The sequence below is a fragment of the Molothrus aeneus genome, chromosome 4 (assembly GCF_037042795.1).
Source record: "Molothrus aeneus isolate 106 chromosome 4, BPBGC_Maene_1.0, whole genome shotgun sequence".
NCBI classification, from domain to species: Eukaryota; Metazoa; Chordata; class Aves; order Passeriformes; family Icteridae; genus Molothrus; species Molothrus aeneus.
Genome location: NC_089649.1, coordinates 40,195,103 through 40,210,826, shown reverse-complemented (window position 1 = coordinate 40,210,826; position 15,724 = coordinate 40,195,103). Strand labels below are relative to the sequence as shown.

General features: G+C 42.0%; 1 protein-coding gene across 1 annotated transcript in view; it reads right to left on the bottom strand.

The window, feature by feature from the left end:
- The window catches only part of TENM3 (teneurin transmembrane protein 3), a 1,295,372-nt gene that overhangs the window by 406,302 nt on the left and 873,346 nt on the right, over positions 1-15,724 (bottom strand). The gene's annotated exons all lie outside the window — the stretch shown is intronic.

Here is a 15,724-nt window from a genome sequence, read left to right as displayed (position 1 = left end):
TATTATATAGATATATTAATCTTATTAACAATCTCTAATATGTAGTACCAGTATAGCTCGAATCAGCCTCTAAATCTTACACAAGCGCAACTTACTTGCATAACATTTTGGAAAAAAAAATTAGAAATTAAGATTTCTCTATAATAATTTTGCTCTATAAGAATTTTATAGTTTCTCTCACACACTGACAGAGAGATGAGTTTTCTATAATAGAAACAGAGCATTAAGTACAGTATTACTATAAGCATAAGAGCAGTTCTGACCTGAAGCCTTAGCATCTCTGGTCTTTTATGTCTGTACTGCACAATGCCCCTTCACAAACAGCACCTGATCCTCCGAGTTGCTGGGCACTCTCAGCTTTTATTGGGCCTAATCCAAAACTGATGCAAGTTAGTGGGAGTTTTTGCATCAATCTTCAGGGGCGTCAGTCTGCACAATGCTCACTGATTTTAACTGAAGGTAAAGGTTCTGAGGATCTCACTGAGCCAAGACTGTTAATTGTTAAGGCTAGAAAATGACAAAAAATACTTCCAGGTTATTATTTCATTTTCTAATATTTTATGGGGCTTCTATAAGACAGATGTTTACTACAGCAGCCATTATGTGCTCATTTGTAACTTTAAATCTAGTTTCTATTAATATATCCTTTTCTTCTCTTTTTTCATTTAAACAGAGAAAAATTATTCCCAGCTCTAAGAGATTTGACTGAAGTACCAGTCTTAACCTGCTAAATGGATTATGGATGTTATTTGGGATTGTTTTTCTTCAAAACATATTAAACAAAAGAATCTCAGCGGGGTCAAGTATTTCTCATACTAAACAGAATCTTTTATTCAGTGTTCACTCCACTGAACCCCTTTCCCTTTTTAATCGGATGTATGCATCTAATATTTCTGTACTATTGGCTTTTTTCCCCTCCCCTAATTTACTAGACCATTGAAAGTAACCCAGCAAATTCATAGTAGCAAAGCTTCAGAATTGTAAGCTAATATTTTTCCAAAATTTAAGTGATACAATTTTCATGTATATTCACATAGGGGCCCTTCTTCCAAACCACTCTTGTATTATATAAAAGTACATTTTGTGAAAATTTTTCCCTGCATACAATATTAAACTAATCTCCTAGATGTGAATGCAGTAACAATTCTGAATAGCACTTGGATTATTTTGGAAGGGAAGAGCAGTGGTATTTTTCACAGAGTGTCTTCAAGTGTTTTACAATTAACTTTTCTTTAAGACCATAGATGAACAACATTTATACTTCAATTTATTCTTTACTAGACAGAATTTTAGGATCCACACAGCCACAGAATATCACTACAACTCTTCAGTGTATGAAGCAAAATACTTTGCCTGAGGAAGTAAATATAAAATGCAGGGTAACAGTCAAATAAAACCAAACAAGCATTGAACTAAGGCTTAGCTTAAGAGACACATGATATTTAGAAATTAGAAAAATAAAACTGCCAAAGTTTTCCTACAAAAATATTTTAAATCTAACTATTTAAAGAAGGCTACACCTACATGATACCTTATGGAAACTGCTCCTATTAAAAAACGTTTAACAGTCTGTGAGCACATTAAGATGGGAGTTTGGATATGTTCTCTTTTTACATTACTTTGTTTAAAAGCATCTTTAGAATATAAAAGTTTTAAGTCCACAGAACAGTAGATGTGCTTCCTACGTACACATGAAGAAAAACCCCACCAGACACCAGCAATGTTTGGAATTTCGCGGGGGAGACCACCCCTTTCTCTCCCCAGACCACAGTGACACACAATTTCTTTGGTCGCCATGTGTTTTCGCTGCACGGTAACACGATTTTCACTACAGTTTACTGACTAGACCATTACAGATGCGATGCCGTCCTTTGGCAGGAGAGCAGGTAGAGCCCCGGTGGCAGCCCTGGAGCACAGACCACCCGGCAGCCCGTCACCGCCCGCCGCCGCTTGACAAACGCGCCGGGAGCGCCCCGCGCCCGCACAGCCGAGCGAACAAACACCAAGTTCCAAACCCACCATAAACTTGCTCGGACGAGCTTTCGCGCCTCCGCCCGCGCCGCTACGCTCACCGGACAGGAGCGCGGACACTTCCGTTTATCTTCCAAAAGTGAGGATGCCGACTTGGGAAAGCACCGAAACTGCTGCGGTGCCCAGTCCCACCGCCGCCGGGAGCGCGCTCAGCCCCCCGGGGAGCGCGCACAGCAGCAGCCCCAGACCCCGCTCCAAGGCCGCCGAGGCCGCGCAGCGCTGCTGCGAGACCCAGACCCCTCCCAACCCCCCGCTCAGTTTTCCGCCCGGCACCGCGGAGTTTCCACGTTAAGTTGCGTCCCTGGCCCCATCCTCCTGCTCCCCCGCGCCCGCGTAGCCCTACCTGGGGCCGCGCTCCGGCCGGAGCCGCGCGTCCCGGGACGCCCCGCGACTCCCGCCCACCGCCCGGCGAAAGTCCCGCCGCCAACGGTGCCGCCGTGGGGGAGGTGGGGAAGGGAGGGACGGAGGGCCGCAAAAACCTCCGCCGGCCGCCGCGCACCGACCCCAGCCCGCTCTGGTCCGGGCGGAGGGCAGCGGCCCCGGCTCCCCGCTGCCGGCCGGACAGCCGCGGAGCGCAGCGCGCCACTTACCGCGGGCACGCCGCGAGCCTCGCCGCCTCCGCGCCCCGGCAGCAGCGCGGGGGAGAGCGGCGCACGCCGGCACTTTGTCAGGCCGGGCGGGCGGGAGCGGAGGGCGGGCGGGAGCGAGGGGAGGGCCGGGGGCCGGGCGGGGGAGGGCCACGAGTTGCTGCCCGCGCCCCGCGCCGCGGGAGCCTACGCGTCCCGCGGAGCTCACTTTCCCCGCCTCCTCCCCCGCCGGGCGGGCAAGGAGTTTGGCCCCTCTTCTTACGGGAGGGGAGGGCGAAGGTACGCGCACAGCGACGTGCCGGGGAGGGAGGAGCGCGGGGAGGAGCCGCCGCCGCCGCCGCCAGCACCTACTTTCGCCGTAACGCGGGGGACCCGGCCGAGGGCCCCGGTGCTTCCCTGCGCCGCCCCAGGCCGGGACATGACCCACCGGGCTGCAGACCCTCAGCCTGCTGCCCCCCCGTCCCCGCCGCTCGCATGGAGTGCCGCGGCGCGGCTCCCACGCTGAGCCTAATCAGCGCATCCACGACGCCGGCGGTGATTTAGGGGTCATCCGCGAGCGGCACTTCAGGCTGATGAATGGCTCTTGGCCGCTGTCTGCCCTGATGAGGGTGTCTGCGTGCTCCTGATTGCAAACACTAATGAACTTACACGCCTCCGCTGCGCGTTCCCTCCACCCGGCAGGGCACGAAGCATCCCTCCGCTGCATTTTGTTTTCCGCGGGGACCTATTTATTTGTATCAGGGGAGGGAAAGAATTTGGGGAAATAATCCGCAGCTCCCTCGCAGCACCGCACCGCGCCCGGCCAAGCAGAGCCGGCGCCGCGGGCAGCCCGCCCGCCGAGGCTCCTCGGCGCTGCCGGCAGCCCGGGCGCGGCGCGGCGCGGCGGGGCCGCCCGGCAAGGCCGGAGGGTGCCGGCGGCGCTCCCCGGCCCGGCAGCCCGCCCCTCGCACGGGTACCCGCAGCCCCCCCGCCCGGCCTTTCCGCCGCACCCCGGCAATTTTCGGAGTTGGGCGGGAGCCGGGTGCCGAGTGACCTGATTACAGCTTAAACATCTGCTTTTAAAGCCATTTCTCCGTGGTGTACAAAGGCGCTTCTGCTTATTTTTCTCCCTGACTCCTCAGCAACCTCTCGGCTCAAAGTAGTAGCTATAACTTTTCGCACACTGAGATGTTACCTACCTACCTATCTAGGACCGCTCTCTTTTTACGCCTTTATCCTTCCCTTTTAAACTCAAAGGCGTTTCACACACGAGATGCGAAACACCCGGAGAAGTTAGACAGATGAGCAGCTTTGAACGTTTAGCTGGCTACCCGCTGCAGTACTTTGATTTTCCTAACTTTATCCACCACATCTCTGACTCTGTAATGAAAGATGCACGACTTTGTTATCTTAAACGTTCCCAAGGAAAATCCCCGTATTCCTCTGTCCTGAAATAACTGGAAATACCTCCTAACCATGGAAACGTTACTGCAGATGTAACCAGCGGGCATTGCGAGGGAGCCAGCTGGACTATGATCAGTCCAGCAGCTTTCTCTCACATGCCCGTGTTTTACTCCAGTGTTTTTCTTTGCATTTGTACTTTGCTGGGCTCGACCCGAGAGACAAGGTGCCTGGGTATATAAACTGATTCGACAGTGCTGAGGTCAGCATGTGGGAATTACAGCAGGTACCACACACACAGAGCACCGTTATACAGCAAGTGCAATACAAAACCACAAATGTTTCAAGCCTTTTTAAGTCAACAGTCAATGTGTAATTCATAATATGAGCACACAGAAAGGAAGAGAAAAGAAGTATTTTATAAAAATGGCAATGATGCGTCTTCATCCCCAGAAAAGTTTTAATAAAAGTAACTACTTTTAAATAGAGGTTTGCCAAAGTATTTTAAAGATACAACAACTAAACCAATGGATTTAAATGAATACTCTCTACTGACTTTATGGGTGGCTCTGAAGTGGTGGCATTTCATTTCAAAAAGTAGGAGCCACAGAGACCTCGAGAGAGAGAGTTCTGTGCAGGTAAGTGCACAGACAATACAGGCAGAATTGGAATCATCATGACCTTGTCTTTCAAATAAAATATACTAGAAAGAGTTTAGCTCTTACAAGAAAGCACTCAAAGTGTGAAAATGTGAATTGCACAAAATTCATTGTTACAAAACGCCTATAGCTGGGCACACAGGAACAATCAACCCTGAACTTACACCAAATACTGCAATTGTTGTTGCATGTTATACAAAATAGCATTTCTGCTAAACTACAAGCCAATCTTGTAGACTCGGGGGTTTACTTACAATTTTTTTCTTTTGGCTTACAGTGCTAACACAGTATTTAAAGTTATGTTTTGCAAATGCAAATTTAAAGCACTGTATTTTGCACTACTACTTCATCCATTTGCAATACCTTTGCTAAATCCATTAATATAGTACTATTTTGAACTTTTTACTGCCCTCAGATACCTTAAGTTAAGATGCTGTTTTATTATAAATAGAAAGGTAACATCATACCTTCCTTGTGCAAAGCCTACTGGATAGACAACAAAAGTCAGCTACTTATTGATACACATTTGAAGTTCTTGAGCAAGAACAAGTTATTTTGGCACTCTTAACTTGGACATCACTGAAGCAGCATTACCAGGCTTACCAAAATTTAATTAAATTTCAGCCCTTAGAGTTTAAGTTAATTTGAAAAAGTGTGCAGGCACATCTGAGTTAGAGCTTTGTAGGAAACTATCTTCCTAATGTCAACTATTAAATGTGACTAAACTCTCTAAAATCACACAGCAGCTATTCCTTACTCATTTGGATTTTTTGGATTTCCAGTAAGCTCACTATTTCAGCACTGAAAGAACAAAAGGGTATGCGTTCCTCATCGATTTAGAGATTTTTTTTTCAGATGGGACTATCAGTAAATCTTTTTGGACGGTAGGTGCTACTGAGAGGAAAGAGCAGGACGTCCTGATGCGAGACATGCCAGCTCCTGCACTAATCTACCAGTAACTCCAAAAGACGACACACATTCAAGACATTGTCACATTCTTCGCAAACTCCCTAAATTGTTCTTAACATGTCCTTCTGTACTTGAACAGTAACTTGGGCTCTGCCAGGCTTTTCGGCACTTTCTGGTTCCAGGGCGCCACGCTCTTTAGGATATTCGCACGTCTAAAAAAAAAAACAACCCAGATCTCAAATCTCTGCATTGTTAACGGTCCTGGATCTACAGCTCATGAAGGAAGAAATTGTTTCTAACCATCCATTTTCCTTCGGGGTAAGAGTCAAGATGCGCTTTACTGCAGCTAGGTAGGGATTACCTCTACGTAACGGAAACAACTGGCAGCATTGTCCTGTGTCAGGATACTTCATAATCACAACTCTAATTAAAAAAAAAAAAAAAAAAAAAAAGTTCTCCTTTCGACTCAGTGTCTTGCTGGTTGGTCATCAAATAGAAACAACTGTCCCCATTAGTCGGCGCGGCCAGCTCCGCGGCTCCCGCTCCTGTGCAAGCCCCGCGAAGGGACGGAGTTGGCAGCCGCTCGAGCGGCCGCTTCCGAGCTGTCGGCGGAGCCGCCTCGCTTCCCTCCCGGCTGCCGGGCGGGACGGCCGAGCCCGCGCAGCCCCCGCGCCGTGCCCAGCGCGGACCGCGGCGGGGCCAGGTCAGAAGGTGACGAACCCGCCGTGACCGCGCTCTGCCCTAAGCCCCGGAGAGAACCGCACCGCTCCTCTCTGGGAACGGGGAAACTTTGGGAAGAAGGGGCCGCCCGTGGCGGCCGGCGCCAGGGGAAGCCGCGGTGCGCGGGGGCGCAGTGACGGACCGGAGCGGCTGCGGACGCGCGGAGCTGCGCTGGGCTCGCTCCGCGCCAAGGGCTGCGCTGCCTCGCCCGCCTCACCGCCAGCAGCAGATCGAGAGGCACTTTTTCCCCGAGTATCGAGTTGCGGTAAAATTGTAAAACAAATATTCTAATCTGATCACTGACAAAGCCATAAAATTAAATAGCTGTCTGCAGAGGGAAATATGTCTTAATTACCTTAATTAAAGCAAGATAGGGCCTTACACACGTTCATTTTGAAGCCACTAAATGTACTGATTATCATACAAATCAACCTTTAAATGGGGGTCATGCTTTTCCACTACATTAGTTTGTGTTCCACTGCATAAAATAAAGCTATATGGGAAGCTGACCTCTGGTGAAAATGATGCACTTCAGCTGCACAAAACTGCTGACCCTCTTCATTGGGTCCTCAGGAAAGAACCTGAAGGAGTTTGCATACGATTTGGAATACAAAAATGCCTTTCATATTGTGTTAACACTGCATTAGAAACTACTGCCTGAGCTAAACTTATGGCCCTAAACCAAAGCCCATAATCATTTTAATCACCTTGTATTCATAAGTGGGAGCCATCACAAAGTGCCGTTATTGCCATCATTGTGTGAGTTAGTACACAAGGCCGTGAAAAATGTAAGATTTGTGTTTGCTGGTATAACACTTTCCCAGCCACTATAGATAGGTGCAACTATCCATATTTTCCTTTAACAGGAGGAATGCAGAATATTTATAGCAATTTGGAAGTCAACATACAGACCTTATACGTACATACAGAAGTTTATGTAATTAAGTTACATTCAGAATTTATGCTATTTACAAGAAAGAAGAGGCCTTGTTTTACCTAAGCTTCATAGTCATAATTACCATTTTTGTTTTCCTTTCTAGCTAAAAGGCATATTTAAAAAAATAACAAGAAATTCCACCAGAAAAACATTCAGATTTAGGAAATGTGCAGAAAAGATGATTTAAAGAAAAGCACATTGCATGAGGAAAAAAGAAACTAAAAGTGCTTTTCTGTTGTCTGGTTCTTTCCTTTTCTTCTTCTCCTGTGCTATGTACTCCTTCTAGCAGAAGACATCACGAACAAATGCAGTCTGGGAAAAATACCTCTCTAACCAAAAGCTCTAACAGCAATCTGCTATTTTATTCTCATAATTTGGATGTTAATTGCTCTGATGTGCTGAAACAGAGATTTTATTAAAACACTACCAGTTAAAAAAAAAAAAATCTTAGGCTGTTAGTAGTAAAATACGTTGTATTCAAGATGACTGCTTTCATTGCTGGAAGACAAGAGTTCAGGCAGTGGAGTGGTAACAATCTGTATTTGTTCCTGTCTGCTCAGGAGAACTGTTTCTAATTGATCTGGCATGGAATTTAGTTGGAAATGTGTATGTTGCAACCTAAGCACAGTCCCTGTATGCTTTGTAAAGTGATCACCATATGGGCCTTATTTGAAACATTTGAAGGTTTTGGCTATTAACCTTGTTTAAATTGTGCTGTAAATTCAACTCTCTGAGCTGAAAAATATATGTAACTGTGTGTATATCTATTGATATATAAATCTGTATGTGTCTATATGAATACAGACATACACGCATATATGCATAAACACACATCTACATCTATAGCCATACATACAAACTGACTATTTTAGGTATTGTGAACATGTGTCAGTTATTTGCATGTTATTACTTATTAATAAAGGTACTAGTTACATATTTAGAAATTCTGTTGAGAGGAAATATTGTTCTGATACAGACGTGGCTGATGTTACAGAGCCATTTTCTGTAGATGCCATTTTAATATTTGGGGGTATTTTTGCATTCTTTTTTTTTTGTGAAAAAGATATGCTCAGATCTATTTTGGCACATCAGAATATTTTTTAACCACCATTCTGATGTCACAGAGATTTAATTAGGAAAGCCCAGATAAATAACAGGAAAACTGATGTTCTTTCACAGAAGACTCTCAGGAGACAATGGGTAACTGTGATTCTTTCAGTTGCAGGGCCAATCATCATATTTTAACCCTCACAAATCTTAATAGTGATTTCTTCTTGTGAATGTAAAATGAATGGCTAGGCTTTGTTGCAGGTAACAGTACTAAGTTATGAATGCTGATGGCCTCCTTGTACAGCCTTAAATTACATTGAAAAAGATACAGTTTCTTTAATTAAAAAAGCTGCACTGAACTAATCCCTCTAGCTGAAAAAAGAAAAGTTTTAAGCAATCTCTTTCTGCTCTGGGAGAGAAAAGCAGACAATACCATAACAGATCAGAAACATAAGCTATAGTGTGCAGCCAGGAGCACAGCAGGGAACTGAATACTGCTCCGACTGTGTCATTTTTTAATCCCCCATCCCAGTTTTCCCCGTCTGACCTCATGCTGAGATGAAGTTATCACAGAAGACAGCTTTACTCTTACCAATGAATCCAACCCTGGATCTGTATTATCCTCAGCAGATCAAAACACCGCTTTCATCAAATAGCATTATCTGCATAAAAGGCATGCAATTGCCTGATAATTTCACCCAAACTATGCTATTCATTTAAAGGACAAGAAGAGAAATGTAATTCATTCCTTTTTTCCCCCCTGGAAAAGCTAACTTATACTTCACTCATGGGAACTTTTCTTTTTTTAACATGAGATCCCAAGAAAAGGTCCATTAAAAGTTTCCCTCTGGTTTACAATTAATTGTTAGAGAACCCCTGTGCCATATGAGTGACACAAGTGTAGTTATGCAGAAAACTGGCAGAGAAAATTCACAAAGCTTGCTGTAGCCATGATACTGATTCCATTAGCCATGGTCCTGCTAACCCTAATAATCAAATCATATGTGGCATAATTGTAGCAGCTTACAAATAAATAGTAGCTGAAGGTGTTTACAGGACTTTCCTACAAATGGAAATTTGAAGTCTAATAATTTTGCCCTAGCTCAGAAAGGCTGCACCACAAGATCCTGAAATATCTTCACTAATGTATGTGTTGTTTATAAAAAACATGTACATATATTAAAAACTCATGCTGGTGCCTTGTCTTCCAGAAAGGAAAGCACATAATACTATGGCTCATTGGTTTTATTGATACACACAAAACATTAAAATCATGACGGAGGTGGGGCAGAGTGCTCCAAATGAGTGCTGTTACAACATCTTTTGTATTTGGACTATTACATGTACTCTGCTTGTGAAACTATTCTTGGTATTTGTCTGCTTGTAAAGGGCTCATGCACATCTCTTCCACAATAAAAAAACCCCTCAAACCTAAAAAAAATGTATTATTTTAATGTTGTTTTTGTTTTCTAATATTTCTCTGAAAGAGTAAAGATACTTTTGTGTTGGAGTCTTGTGTTTTCTAGTTTGTTGAGAAGAGGCTTTATTGTTTCTTGAATAAGCAGTGTTTCTGTTCAGCACCAGAAATAAACACTGATTTGTATCTGGCAGAGGGAATTTTCCCTTTCTTTTTCTAATAGTACAAAGCCCTTGGCATGTCATGGGACTGCAAATACTAAACTGAGTACTTGTTGTGGCCCAAATATTGCCTACTCCATACAATGACAGTTACTTTTCTTTGGGACCACTGGACAGGTACTGTCCTCTATTCAGAGGATAATTTTTTTTCCCCCAGCATGTCTTTGATACTTTTTAAAACAGGAGTTCTTTGAAGTGGCTCAGAGGTTTGGAATCACAGGAGCTGCCTCAGAAGAGCTGGATTATTGAGCCTTACACAGGCACATCACACATTTACCATGGGGCTACAACCTCTCTGTGTACACACAGACCCTATGGAACTTTATACTATAAAAAAATAAAAAAATACCAGTTAAGTTCACAACTTTCTGGGTCTTTTCAGCTTCAAGACAGAACCCTTTTTTCCTCTTGATTTCACAAAACCTTTGGATGTTTCAGTGCTTCTTTATAAAATTTAAAAATATAAACATATATATGCACTTTCCCTGCCAAGTGTTATCTTACTTTTAATGGAAACAATTTCCTATTATAACTTATGGAGGATTCTGATGCAGGAACTCTGTATCTGAAAGCTTGTGTTCTTTTTCCAACTGTATGAGCTAATCAGAGAAAATAACTGTGGTTTTCTTTTTTTGTATAACCACTTCTCATATATTCTCAGAACATCTCATGATGGCAACATAAACTATTATTATTATTATTATTATTATTATTGATTAATGCATGCAAGTACACTTGGGTTTGGATCTGTGTTCATCAGCATTATTTCCTATTTGAACATTATTTGTAGATTTTATCATATATTTCCATGGCAATGGAATGTAACTTCTTATTGAAAGATTATTTTAAAAATTATTTGTGTGGTTGAAATGGCCTATACCCCCTAGGCATTCAAAACAAGATTCTTGTGGGAAAGAAAAGAGAATGGGCTGAAAATGCTGACTTCCAGTGTTGATATGGTATTGTGCTACACATTTTGGCATAATCACCTGTAGTGCCCCACAGGCTGTTAGCAACTCTGAGGTCTTCCATTTGTGAAAAGCAGGGCAATCTGATGATGGAGGAACTTAGGAAAAGGAGGAGTGCTGGTCAGAGAGCAAGATGTAAAGTGCCCTTGCTCCAGGCTTCATGGCTCCTTCTTACCTACAATTTTGTGGAGCAAGAGCACAGATGAAGGGTAGGTCAGCTCTAGAACCACAGGCCTGTCCAAGTACCATGTGTGAAGGTGGCAGAGTATGGTAACTCCAATTTACTAGGTAGAGATCTTGTTTCAGTCCTTCCCTCTGTTGCCAGACCAGTGATATTATGGCAGCTATAACCAAGAGCTCTGTTAATATGGCACGTTAACTGCATCACAGCCTATCAGCCTTACCTTTTAAAAAGTTACAAGAAACATAATGCAGGAAGCCAATCCTTCCAAGGGAGATTTCCTCTTAGGAAAACCAAGGAAGTGACACAGAAAAGCACTGATAAATACAGACTGCAACAAAAACTTTGGCACAGATGTCAATATTGATGCCCCTGTACCAACTTTGCTAGACCAGAAGTCAATTTTTAAAAATTTACGCTATATCAGGATGTAAAAATTATCCTCATTCTGGATTTCCAAATCTTTTTTGTTCAGCTGTGTTTATTTTTATGGCTTCAGAAAAGTTCACAATACATTAAAAATACAGTTTTGTTTTGCTTGTTTGTTTTAAAAACAGAAATAAATGGAATTGAATATATAGAGTTCTTAAAACACTAGAAACTAAATATGGAAACTCCAAATGTCTTCAGTAATAAAAAAAATTAAACAATAATTGTCTATAATATAATTCTGATTTCAAATAGTAGTTCAGAACAGAATTGACTTCAGCCACATAAGTGATGTAAACCTGGATTCCATGATATTCATCTCAGATTCAGAACATGACTTCCATATGCACAAATATCACCGTTTGAGTAGGTCACTGTAGTCTTTTACATATTTCACCTCAGCATTAGAGAACCACCAACAGCTAATACAATTTTGAGACTGATGCAAATTTTGAATTCTGTAATCCCTCCCATCACATGCTTTCAACCTTCTGTTTGTGTTTTCTTTCAGTTGTCTGTTACACACAACCTATATTAGTTGAGGTGATGTTGAAACACTCACAGGTTCTGGATGTATATGTTCTTTATTTTAAAAGAAATATATGTTTGTATGAGTTCCCTTTTTTCCAGAATTTAAAAATAGAAGAATGAAGTAGAATGCAGGATGGCAACAGAAACCACAATTTTGCTTTCTCTAACTTCATATTTTCAGCTCTCAGTTCCTATCATAGCAGTGCAATATTTGTGCTGTTGATTTCATGGCAGTGTAATTGCATGGAGCATGTCTGATTCTATATTACTTCTCCTGAATTATATTGGATCAACACCACATCCACAATAGTGCATTCATCAAAGCTTTCAATAGAAGACAAAATGGCAGGATCTTTTAAAAGCCAAAATTGTCATCAGACCACTGAACACCTACAATGTGTTGATGATATCACAGCAAGTCCCTGAATTCAGACAAAAGGGTTGAACCTTAGAAAACCTAAATCCCAGTTCAGCACTAATGCCAATCCTAACATTTGCCAACTCAGAGAAAAGCTGTACCACCATTCTGTGAACAGGACTCGCAACAAGGCAAAATGGAAAAGGAAATAGTTCTAAGCAGTTCCATTTCACAACATAAATGTTCTTGGAAGCTTTCTAAAGCACACAGCTATAGTTCCTCTTTCTTAAATATTCAGTACTTGTAGAAAACTAGTGAAACCCTTTGCATATGCACATTATAAAATACAGCTTTTTCTGTTCTTACACCAGTCATAAAGAAATGGAAAATTATAAAGAAGCAGCAGAAGAAATCTACAGCTCATGTGCTGGCAACACTTGAGCTCTGCATTTATATTTTTCAATTATAAAATAAATAGTGCTCAAAATAATCTCAGAACAATAGACACATAGTGTCTGTCAGAAAGAATCATATAATGGAAATTAAAAACAAAAAGATAAAACCACCTATTGATTCAGTTTTTATGGGGCTTTCTTGAGTATAGCTGCAAAGGCTGTATTTGTACAGCCTGCCACTTTGGCCATTTTGGGTACTGTGGTAACAGCACTTTCTTCCTCTGGCAGCCTCTTCTCTAGTACCAAACTCAAGCTACTCATCTTCATTTTAAGAATCTTCCAATTGCCCTTTTCCATCCTGCCAGTCACCGCTTTCTTCCTGTCAAGAGCTCAACACCCATGTCAACCTGGCATATGATACCAGTAGCTGTTGCCAACTCCTAAAATTTGAAATGCATCTCTCTGCTTCCCCCCGCCCCCCCCATGATTCCTCTCATACTTGGGAGAAATTGTTCTTAGGGATTTTCTTTCCCAGGGTAAGTTCAAAAAGCTTGGACAGTATTTGTGATTGTGCTGACCAGTACTCCTTGTGCTGCTGTGCTGCCATTAGCTGCACTGCCTTGTTGCTTTTGTTTAATGCTTAGATAGTAAAGTTCCCTGGAAGCAGGAAAAGTCTTTTTCCATTTATGCTACATCTAATGCAGCGTGTCTGAGAGCTCTCACAGTCTGAGTGCTCATCGAAGCCATGGCAATACAAATAAGTAACAACACTGCCAATAATCAAATTCACACACCACTTCCTTTGGTAATTTGATAATAGGTTCTGTGTCTCTGCTGATAATATTCCTCATTTTTCTGCTTTCTGTATGTGTAAGGACCACTTTGGCTTCAGGAAGTGCATCTGGGATGTGTTAATTCACATGTAAATTCCAAGCTATTTTGACACATATACTTAGCACACCCTAAAATAAGATGCAATATGCAAAGAGCAATGAGATTTCTATATCCACCAATAATCAACCAATGACATTAAAAACCAAGGCTGCCCATGTAACTGTAACTCTGTATCCTGCTTTTAGATAAAAGGATAGTCTAATGATCAAACACTTGGCTTTTGTAGAGGCCAATCTTATTTAGAGGAAAGGTAGTTAATCACTATTTAGTTTTATCCCCTACAATCAATAGATTTTGCCAGATCTTCCTTACTACATGCCACCAGAATTATGCACTGAATAAAAAGGAGTTGGACTTTGATGATCCTTGTGAGCTCCTTCCAACTCAGGGCATTCTACAATTCTATGGAAACATTACCAGCTCTGTCACAGGCAGTACTGTGCTACTGTGGACATGATGTTTTAGTATTTTACATAGAAAAGAAACCTCCTGGGGCCCAGAATTCAAGCTCTAGAATTGTTTGAATAGCATGGAAATTTTGTGTGCCTAATTTGAAAGCCACAAGTAGGCCTGAGACAAAAAGCAGTGCGCTGCATGGCATTGGCAATGTTTCTAGAAAATACCTAGCCCAGTGGAACCACCTGGGAACAGAGGGCTTGAGCTACTCACCCCATACTACATGAAAACCTTTAGCAGATACAAACTGATTGCTGTGTTCTTCAGGTGACATGTTATGTTCCTTAACCAGGAAATCACCTTTTGCCTTGCAATCCATCACAAACATACAGTAATACTTTTCAACTTAAGGAGAAAGGATTCTAAGGAAAACCCATTTGGCACAAGCTGGTGCTTCATTTTTGTAGCACAGTCACTCAATGCATGAGGCAATTGTTTAATTAAATCATGGAACACCACCACAGAAATAATATTTCACAGGCACCCACAGTTTGCTCTTGCTTACTTGTAGAATATAGTTTTGCAAATTTTAAAATTAATTTATTTTATGCTTCTAACTTATGAGCAAAAAACCATAAAAATGAAAAATTATTTGATGGATAAACATTAGCTCTCACAGCAAGTACTAAGAAATGTTAGCCTTTGGTCAACAAATCTTTATCAACAAAGGAATTTACATTATGGTAGACTAATGAAAAGAACCATCTCTCTATTCTCCTTCTATTCAGTCTCAGCTGTCAGTTTCTTTTAAATGTTTGGCTTTGGAATATGTTACAATAAAATAAATACCAAATTTTAGTTTGAAATACCATTCTTAGGAAAAAAAAAAAAAAGAAACAAATCTGAAAGTAAAATGCTAACCTAAGTTAAACAATCAAATTTAAGGATATGACTTTTCATTTTTTACTTGGGGAAAAAAAAGTTTACATTAGCAAACTGATTCACACTCTCTTTCCCTGGTAACTTTAAACCTCTCCATTATTCTGTTTCAGTTCTACTTGAAACAGTACTCTTCTCTCTTTACTTTTTCTGTTTGGACATCAGACTAAATCAGTGATCACTCAGTCAGCTTCCCTGAGGACATTCACTTGGTCTCCCCAAGTACATCCCCTCCAGTTCACACATGTCAGACACAAATCCACATTACTTAAGCTCTGGACTTTTTTCCACAGCTTTCTCCACCTCAAATTCCTCTTAATGCTCTCTCATACTTCCAATACTTTCTCTTCAGTTTTACACTTTAATTGACCACAGGAGATGTGTGGGCATTGGCTCACTAAAATATGACTGTGCTGGGACCAGCAGACAGACTACAGTTGAAAAAGAAATATCTTTTTATTTTAAATTCCACTGCTCATCATCAAGTGTCCTTTAGAAACTAGACAGAATGTCTGAGACGAAATTTTTTCAATTTTTCAAGCAAGAAATACTTAGTTCAGACAGTATCTTCAGAAACTTCACCTTCCAAAGAAGACATTTCCTTCCCAGCAGGGGACATTATCCAGTCCTTAGCTCCACTGTACCTCTCCACTGCTGCTGGTTGTCAGCTGGTTAGGTTTGCATTAAAAGAATTTTCTGTAGTGTACCAGTATCAGTGAAGT